The sequence below is a fragment of the Helicoverpa armigera genome, chromosome 26 (genome assembly GCF_030705265.1).
Source record: "Helicoverpa armigera isolate CAAS_96S chromosome 26, ASM3070526v1, whole genome shotgun sequence".
NCBI classification, from domain to species: domain Eukaryota; kingdom Metazoa; phylum Arthropoda; class Insecta; order Lepidoptera; family Noctuidae; genus Helicoverpa; species Helicoverpa armigera.
Genome location: NC_087145.1, coordinates 6,089,683 through 6,100,281, shown reverse-complemented (window position 1 = coordinate 6,100,281; position 10,599 = coordinate 6,089,683). Strand labels below are relative to the sequence as shown.

Sequence of the window (10,599 nt, the reverse complement as noted above, 5' to 3'; positions counted from 1 at the left end):
AGACTGAAAAAGAATATCTATGTTTAGGTAATATTTATGCTTGACCTCTTACTGATCGTATTGGATTCTCGTATTTTTAACCGACTTGCATCAATACAAATAAGTACTACATGAAAAAAAAATTGCTTTATCTGTATGCTTCATCATTAATATTTAATTAAAAAAAAACATAAATAAGTTAATAACGAATATTAATAATTAATGTTTGAATATTTCTACACATTTACAGGTAGAGAATTACCACAAAATAACTTGTTTACCAACCCCAAAACACGTGAACATCTTACGTAACCAACAAAACGGCTTACACTGCACTGCAATAAAATCGGGCCCTCAAAATATTACAAAACTATCAAATGTCCAATCATATTAAACCTAAGTATAACGTAATAAGTAGTTAACAAATTACATGTAAGTGGATTACTGGTCACGTGAAGTAGTGTGACCTTGGCCGTCAGAGTATCACGTTTGTATACCGTCCTGCAACTATGTTTCGCTAGCGTGCATCGGAACGGCACGTTTTTGTTTGAAATTGGAATTATTGATAACGGTGCTATGTGCCGGAGTTGTTTTTATTGAAGTTTTTTTTGTTATGTTGGTTAAATTTAGTACCGTCGACGTTTTTGTTGGTGTTTTCAAAGGGTAAACTATTGAGGATGAAGACTTTGGAAGTGGGTGGCAAATTAAACATAGCAGAGACCTCGATTTATTTTTTCGCTTTTCGTTTTTGGAAGTCAGTTATATTTTTCAAAAAAGTTTTTTTATTTCTTTCTTTATATTCTCTAGAAATTGTCTCCGTTGAATTCCGTATGGAAATCAAACCGACGGTAGTTACATTGAATACTTACATGTTACATACCAAGATCTAATATTACTTACTTTGTATGTATTTAGAAATTGACTGACGCTTCTTAGAAAATAACTAGATAAAGCATGTAGGTACAAACACACGTTTTTAAATACCAAAGGCAATTCCATGTTAGAACTTAAAAACAACATCATATGACAATAGTTTTTAGTCCATTGTATCCTAATGGAGAATTTCCATAACCTATCTGTTGATTTGTTAGCCATAGTTTATAGTAATATTACTTTACTAGCATGGGGTTTATTCTATTACTATATACATAAGCTATTGAAAAGATCAGTAAAAAGTGAATCAAATTAATATAGTAGGAACGCCCTTGTTGTTCAGAGTACAGGGGACTGTATATTTCCATTAAGATTTTTATTTATTACATTTAATTTATTGTATTAGTGTCGTTCTCTTTAATCTTTTTCTATTATGGGTTTCATACCTGAAATACTTAAATGAATTTTATTTTATTTTTTTATTTTTTATTATTCGGGCACAGAAAATCTACATGACAAATGCCAGTATATTATATTTTTAACTGACCTAGGAATAAAACTTGAGACCTCAAAAGGTCACTAGACCAATGCTAGTGTTGGTTACGTAAATATTGAGTGGGTACAGTTGCAGACATTATTGGTTGACACAATTGTATATTTTCTCAGTTTTTTTTTTGTATTTTTTTTAATTTAGGTACCGTAAAAGACGATACCGAAGATTCATCGGATGTTCGTAATACACACAAGGTTAGTCCTAATAAGTTGTTATAAATATACATCTACAAATATACATACCTATACAATATCTTTGTTCAATGTTTCAATTCTGAACTTTTTTTTCTTTATATTTTTTCAATTGATAAAATTCAAATACTGTAGCAAGAGGGTCAATATTTTACGTCCGCGACTGTACACAACGTCTACTGGCGTGCACAATAACATTAACATTCCAATTACTTCACAATTTTATTGTAATTAATCTAGATTACCTATAGATTTCCGGGTCATATTCCTTGTCTATATTTAAATGAGTTAATAGTATAAGCTGGAATACACGATAAATATTTACATGTAGGAAACTAATTTACAATACATGAAGAAAGTTAAGTCTGTCAATTAATCATTATGTAACGACAATAACAAATAGATTATGCAGTGACTAATATAATTAAAATGTTTGTTTGTTTATCATGTTAGTCACGTTTTGTAGTAATTACACTAATAAGCTAGGTCGATTTTCACGTGGTCCAATCAACTTGTGTTTATGTTAAATTAATTAGGTGTTAGCTCATTAGGATTATGTGTATGTTATAATACTTGTGTTCTAAGGTTTTAGAAGCATTTTTAGCCGACATCGAAAAAGGAGGTCCTCTCTTTAACCCATATCTATGAATGTGTGCAGGCAGGTATTCTTTGCCAACGAATAGTGCACGTTTGGCTATGCCCATTTTAAACCAAGATGATGAAGAAAAAGCAATGAAATAAACTTTTTACAAATAAAAAATTAGGAACCGACTTCCAAAAAAAGGCCTTAAGCCGTTTCAGAAGATCCGTGTGGTAAAATTAAACACTTCTGGAGATATTGAAATAATTTATGTTTAATTATTTTGAGATGTTTTTTTAAGCAAAATTGATATAATGTAGGTACCTATGTTTGGTTTTTACTTGTTTCCACAATACGCGAAATAAACCTAGCGCGGCTGATTACTCGATTTGAAACCTAAAATTTAGCAATACCGGATTTTACAAAAAATGCTATATCATTGTTATTTAAATCTTAATTACTTTTTTGATAAAATTTTATCTACATCTTAAATAAGTACAGGCAGAAAATGCCGTTTTTCTTTCGGAATCGATCAATAGTTGTAATTCTTGATATTCGAATAATTTAATCGATTATTACGTAACTGATATAGTATTAATCGCGATAAAAGTAATAATCGATTGGTGTTTGAGGTAGATTAGGGTTAAGAACGGTCAGAGATAAAATTCTGTTGCATCAGCAAAAAAATCATGAATGAATTTGAAGTTTCAAGTAGTCAACAGATATAAGAAAATATTAGAAATATAAAAAAATAAATACTGTAACAGTCAGAACGATTACATATCAGACCTTTTTCAAAAAATATTACTTACATATTATTTACAATTATAATCAACTCAAAATAAGTTAATTTAACTTCGATTAAATTTCTATAATATTCCTCCATTAACATGTTCAACGTACATATCATAAAAAAACCAGCCTACATAAACAACAAATTATCAGTTCCGAGAAAATTATCTATATCAGTTAAATAATTGAGATAAAACCTTATCTAAATCGTGACATAATTCGTTTAACTTGTCGGTAATATATCACGTCTTATATAACTGGAATGCGCAGACGCAGCTATGGTAGGAATTGTTCGAACGTGGATGAATGTTATTGTTGTGAATGAGACTTGATGACCTAGTGGTTAGAGTACGATAAAGAGTATGCGTGTTTGATTTCAGGTTACTGTACTGTAACAGCCTTTTTATCGTCCCACTAGTGGGGACAGAGTGCATAGTGCGAGTTAAAGCATATACTTATCATAGAATTGTTTATTTAACACATTATTTAACACATAAATTCTGTCATCGGTACTTGGTCGTATAACACTCCAGCTCACTTTTGTGAGTGTAAGCATTATTAATCGGCAAAATGAATGAACATGTAATATCTAAATCATGTGATGTAGCATACCACTCTTTATTTCTAAAGACTTATAATTACGTATCGAGTTGTGAACGCTCACAAAACTCGGAATCAGCACTCAGGCCTCCTCTCACACGGAGAAGGATTGAGCGTTTATCACGAAGGGTTGGTTCGAAGGGTTGGTGATTTCAGACTAGTATGTAGTCCAGGTTTCCTCAAGATGTTTTCCTTCACCTCTTTATCACCCATTGGTGTCCAAGATATATTTAGAAAGTACCTACATACAAACTTAGAAAAGGTTAGGCAAGAACAAATACGATTTTTCTAAGTTATATGGCATTTTAGGTATATTTTGGATACCATTGATTGAGTTAAGGTAAAGTCTGAAAATCACCAAACCGCTTTCTCTGTGAAAATGAGAAGATAGCCAATCACGGAGACAAGAAAATACGAATTCACTGAAGTATATTTTATACCTTATGCCTTAGCAAAATATATATTTTTTTAACAGAATCTTCAAAGAATACCTACGTAATAAGTATAAGAACATGTAACTACTACAACCTTAGGTAAAAGAGAGTTATTAAATTACATCATAAACACAGTTACTACCCACAATTACATAACAATAAAATCTAAAACTACGACCTTGTCCCTCCACCGAACAAATACATACAAAATCCTATTATTGTTTGTTTGTCAAAGGCGTTTCCTCTCCCAAAACAGTAAACAAAACATACCTATTAACGTTAATTAATGTTAATAAACAATATGTTATAACAATAGTGTTATGGTAGAAATACAATGGTAATATAAGTTTGGTGGTAAAGAAATTGTAAGGTTTCTACTAAACTCGTGATTTCTTTGTTCTAGGCGTTAATTATTGTTTCGGTATTATGTTATTTACTACATACTTAGGTATGCTGGTTGTTGCTACGAAGTAAATGGGATGAAAAAGATGAATTATAAACAAAATTTTTACTTGTTACAAAGATTATGCATGCATTACCATACATAGTCTATGTGCTATGATTTTGGTCCAAATAACCCCTGAATGTCGGTAACTTAAAAACACGAATTGGTTTAAGTCAGTTATTTATCATAATTTGATCAAGAAATATCATTTTTGAAAATAATAAAAGGGAAACATTATTCTTTCACAACATTTAAAAAAATATCTTTAGCTACTTACTCAACACTGAAATGCGTTCATGGTTAGGTGACCATTTCCAGACAGTTATTTTTACACGCTTTTTATTACACGCTTTTTATTAGCTTCACCTGTATGTTTGTATGTTTGTAGGTTTGTATGTTTGTATGTTTGTTTGTAACCGACTTCTTTGGGCGCGATTTAGACCCACTTTAAACGGCCAGATTTCGTTCAAACTTTGTAGATTTATTGAGGACCGATGACAATACACTAATTTGATAAAATTATTTCATTTTAACCGACTTCCCAAAAAGGAGGAGGTTACACATACACATCGATTACTCCGAGGTTTATAGACCGATTTACGTGATTCTTTTTTGTTCGACTTGGAATAGCTGCCAGTTGGTCCCATATTCATCAGGTCAGGATCTGATGATGGAAACCCTGAGAAATCGAGGGCAACCTTCAAAACTTGTAGGCATACATAGGGTAAAAACTTGACACTTAGGTGTACGCCTAAAAGCACTATTCAATTGTGAAGATTTGGAGCTGACCTGATGATGGAGACCAGAGAGGGTCGAGGGAACTCGACAACTGAATATGTAAACTACCTCGTGTTTGGGCTTAAATTATTTGTATTGACAAGACCTTTGCAACAGTGAAGGTTTGGAGCTGACCTGATGATGGAGACCAGAGAAAATGGAGGGAACTCGACAACTGAATATGTAAAATACCTCGTTTGGACTTATATTCTTTGTATTGATGAGAACTTCCCACTTGTATGGATAGTGACAACTATTCGTATCACTGAAAAGCTTTAAATAAATAACCTTTTTACAAAAAAATTAAACCGAGTTCCCAAAACACTAAAAAGCAAAAAAAAAACTAATTTTAGTTGCATCGGCCTAGAAGTCGGTGGCAAAATTAACTTAGTAACATCCATTAGACACCGACTTCTAGGCTTTTCAATTTGCAAAATATGATCTTTGTTAATTTATATAATTTTCATCTATAGTCGATAAGGTAAGAAAATTAATTAAAATTTTCTAGAATTTTTCTCTACAGTCGATGTTAATTTTTATTTCCAATAATTATCTTTAGCCGTTTTCTCTAATATTGACAATTTTTTGTATACTAAAGAGAATTTTAATTCTACAAAACAAATAATAGTTTGAAAACAAACTAAAAAGTAGAAAATAAATAATAGTTTAAAAACTAAAAACACGCTTTTTATAGAAAAACGAACTAAAAAATAGGAAATAAATTTTAATGAATTTAAATTAAGAAAACAGTGTTAAAATTTCAATGAATATAAATTAATAATAGTGTGAATACAAAAAATATTTAAAAAAAGCGTGGGGTGCTTTTTAAGATATTATCGAAATGAAAATCACTGTACTCATATCTGTCAATAAAATATTTATAACTATTGACACCATGCACCCCACGCTTTTTTTTAAATATTTTTTTCACACTATTATTAATTTATATTCATTGAAATTTTTAACACTGTTTTCTTAATTTAAATTCATTAAAATTTATTTCCTATTTTTTAGTTCGTTTTTCTATAAAAAGCGTGTTTTTTAGTTTTTTTAATTAATATTCTTATCGATCAAAAACCCATAACAGTGCAGAATACAGTTTTTCGAAATACCCGAACCTAACTAAAAATTGTGTGTCATCCCTGGTGGGGATCGAACCCACGACCTTTGGATTAGAAGTCCAACGCGCTATCCTCTGCGCCACAGGGACAGATGATTCATCCCACTATTCTTAACTTTGCTAGTGTAGAAAGAGTACAGTTTTTTTCTTATTATTATTTGTATACTATGGAATACTATTAAACCGGGTTTTATGACTTAGCTTATGCTTATATCTAAGTATAAAGCCTCAATGAAGTAAACATTCAACTGAAAAAGTATAGCTATAAATACAGCTTAAAGACATAAATAGCCACGTGCACAAAGAACTACGTCACATACCACATAACCAGAATAAGTAGATACCTAATCTCTTTCTCTAGGATCATCTATCTCCATGCAGAGTTTTATCTCAATTCGGTTAAGATGTTTTGGCGTTAAACCTTAAGAAACAAACAAATGCACTTTCGCATTTATAATAGGTACTTGTAAGTATAATCAGATTATTTTGTTTTATTGTTTACCTTGAAATGTATCTATGTATGTATGACTGAGGATCTAACACCAGTATACTCGTAATATCAAGTCTACCTGAAGACTGGTCTCCAAAAACCCAACACAATGAAAAGCCTAGACAGATGCTACAGTTACACAACTCATCCTGAAACGCCATTGGCTAATCGGATTGTCAAGTAACGTGAACTGTCTAGTATAAAATTATGAGCACGCGACTAACTCACGTTTCTAACGTCACGTGCACACAAACATACATACAATGTTTGTTCGGTAATAAAACAGGGTGTCTACTAATGATTGGGTAACTGTTGTTTGTAGTAATTGTACCTATGTATTGAATTGAGAACTAGTTTATATAATTGGGAGCGAAGGGTTTTGGATTTGATTCCTTGATCGCAATAAATAAAATAAAAAATGAAAGTAAAATAAGGGACTTTTGGTATGGTCACAGATAGGCCATAAATCATTTTTTCTGGTACAAATTCTAATACATTTGCAGGTATATTACAGCATGCAGGCAAAACTAGCTTTATTACTTGTGATATGTGTATAGTTAGGTCTTTTCCACGGTTTCACCCAAGTCCGAAGGGAACTACTTGCTGTACCCGAATAAAAAGTAGTGTTATCCTTTTTCAGGCTCCAGACTATCTGTGTATCAGATTTAATTTTAACCTCTTCAGTAGTTTTGAGTGAAAGCGAGACAGTCATGAGCTGAGTTTCTTTGGATTTATAATATCAGTAAGGATAGAGAGTTACATAGGGTACAATATAAAATGTTTTGCGTAACAAACACTCACGTTTCAGGCGTCGAATGTATTATCACATGTTTCGTAAAGAAGCTTGTATACTTGCAACATCCTTTGGGTTCACACAATTTGAATTGTTTAATAAAAGTTTCTTATGCCTAGTATAATATCGTAGTAGGTTTCGCTAGGAAACTATGTACTACATCCGAATAAAAAAGCCTATCTCCCGTCTCTCGAGTACCATCTGTTTCAGTTACATGAAAAAATATAACCAAGAAGAAACCATTTGATGTTTGTTCGTACCGAACTAAAGCTCCGAAACTACTGAACCAATTTGAAAAGTTCTTTCACTGTTGGGAAGCTAGACTATTCTCGAGTATTTTACCCGGGTATGGGAAGAAGTTCCGGGACGCGAGTGAAACCGTGGGACACAGATAGTTTTCCATATAGATATACTTTGTCAATGTGTATATTCATTGTGAAACCTATCTTATATTGCGAATTGTAAATATATGATTGCACGTGACCTTACTTGGAACACTCGCTGTTATTATTTTGTCAATAAAAGCCGGAAATACAATCATGTATTGACGTAATTGCAATCAATGTTACGTAACTATTATAGATATGATAGTTAATTATATATACTGGGTGAAAAAACAAGAGATTATGAAGGCTGATATTTTAGTTGGTTTAGAGGTTAAAACCTGCGTGTTAGAAATGTGAAGGTTCGAAACCTAGCAAGTACCAATGTGACATTTTTAAAGACATTTATTTATTTACTTAATGGCTAGGCCCAAATAAACTATCTGTATAAACGTCAGTTTTCTTAAAACAACTGCTAATTAAGAACTTTCACCGTAAAATTTCAAAGAAAACAGTTGTTTTAACAAAACGGACGGTAATGTTTTGGTGAACTTTTGGGCTACTAGAATATAAAAACAAAAGAAAACTGCACTCAAACTTATTATTAAGAGGAACCAGTGCATATGTATGTTTGTTACACGTTAACGCGCAAGCAGTGAAATACATATTTCATACATAAGAAATTACCAATAAGTTGCTACATATTGATTTATTTTTTCAGAATGATTGCGTTAATTTGTTACTGAAATTCAGATTAATACCACTGTAACATAGAAACTTTAGCCAATTCAATATTTGTAATTATTTAACGTACATATATTTTGTTGGATTAATTTCTTAATATTTTTTGGATAACAATTTAAGCAAATAATCCCTTTGTTTGCTTTTATTCTGTGAAACCGAATTAATTATAGCCTATGTTACTCGGGAATACTGTAGCTTTCTAACAGTGAAAGACTTTTTCAAATACTTTCTATAAACAGGTTTACACTAAGTGTTTATGCAAGTACTTACCTACATTAAATCAAACACAAGTTTTTCAATAAAACTTTCAAGGAAATATTCCAAAGTACTTGAAACTAACCCAACTTCAAAGTAGGTGAAACCCAAACAAGACATAACACGTGAAAACCACAATATAAGTTGTTTAGTACGCTGCGTACTCTGAGCATAATACGCCGCGTATTTACTACGAACTTTCGAGAAACCGTATATTTAGGTGACGTATTTGTAATCACGTGAGAAATAATCTAGATTAATTTATTGTTCTAATAGTTCTATAAATAGTAGGTTTGTTTGTTGGTAAAGCTGGACAGGTTGTGGTAAAATTTTGGGTAAATAAAAGAGGGTCCTTAGATGCTTTTTATGTGTCTGTCATGTGTAGATTAAACCTATTATTGCAGCTTATGTAAAATTGTAAGCGATATATTATCTTTCAGATTTAAAAAAAGTTATATAAATAATTATTTTGTTTGTATACTTATGTATTATTTCACACTAAAATATATTTGAATATACTTTTATAAACCAACTAGTTCACAAGTACAGTCGCGGTATAAAGTTAGTAACAGACCCAAGGATTTCCTTGAAACTTGCAGAACTATCGGTAACTATGCCGCCGGTGTATTTCAATAGTACGTAAACTATTGGTATAATGGCTGGAAACTAAAATATTTTCTTTGACTTCCAAAGGAAAATATCCAACTATTATTCTGAATTGAATTTTCTGGAGTACAGTCATAGACAGAATGGCTATGCTTACTTAGAGGTAGGTATATTACGAAGTGTCACGAAAGTCGTCTTCGGTCCTCATGGCCTCCCTCTAAAAGGCAGAAGTGGGCACAAAAGCTGAGGTTTTTAGTGGGTGCAAGCCCCACATAACCTCACCGTCTCCCCTCGGCGGCGTGTGTATGCATCAGGCATTTTCCTCAGCTGAAACAAAAAAAAAAAGGTATATTACGAAGTGGTAAGTATTAAGTTGTTGTTTGAGGGAATTAAGTTCTGTTCCTAATAGAAAGCCAAAAAATATTTGTGTGTATCTTGGATTACTTTTTGTGTTAGCACTGGAATGCATGTTAGTGTGAGCAATCTGCGTGAAATAAAGTAAATAGACTGCTCAGTACCTACTTAAAATTTATTTTTCCCAATTTATAGTAGGATAATGAAATTAACTTTGAACAACTTTGCCAGCGATTGTACAATAATTTTTGAAGGTCGTTAGAGTGTTAAATTCAAAGGATTTAACCATTCCTGTTGTTATGTATAATGTAATTATTACAAGAAAACTTAAAAGTGTGTTATGGCAGAATTTCCTTATTTTCGAGGTCAAATATTAACAACTTACCTATATGATTGTGTACCTGGGCCACTCTTACTAACCCTTATTAACTCTTTCGAACCATTCCGACCAACCGTAGCTCAGACATACCTGGGAAAGTGAAAAAGGCCATTGATGATGAATAAGGACCTACTACTATTTAACCAGTCATGGTAGTGTGTGAAAGTTTTGTATATAGAACAAGACCATCCTTCTTGGTTACTTACAGTTTATGTTTGTCTATGCTTGACGTTCCGTCTGTGTGACAGCTGTCAGTTGTAATGCTAATCCCGCGTTTTTGTAACACCAATGATTTTTTTTAATAAATTACT

At 31.9% G+C, this 10,599-nt stretch overlaps 1 non-coding gene across 1 annotated transcript; it reads right to left on the bottom strand.

Annotated features, from left to right (window-relative positions):
- Nucleotides 1-6,361: 6,361 nt before the first annotated feature.
- Trnar-ucu (transfer RNA arginine (anticodon UCU)) lies at nucleotides 6,362-6,434 on the bottom strand. The gene has a single exon. It is a non-coding gene; the product is annotated as a tRNA-Arg (tRNA).
- Between the last annotated feature and the right edge of the window lie 4,165 nt (nucleotides 6,435-10,599).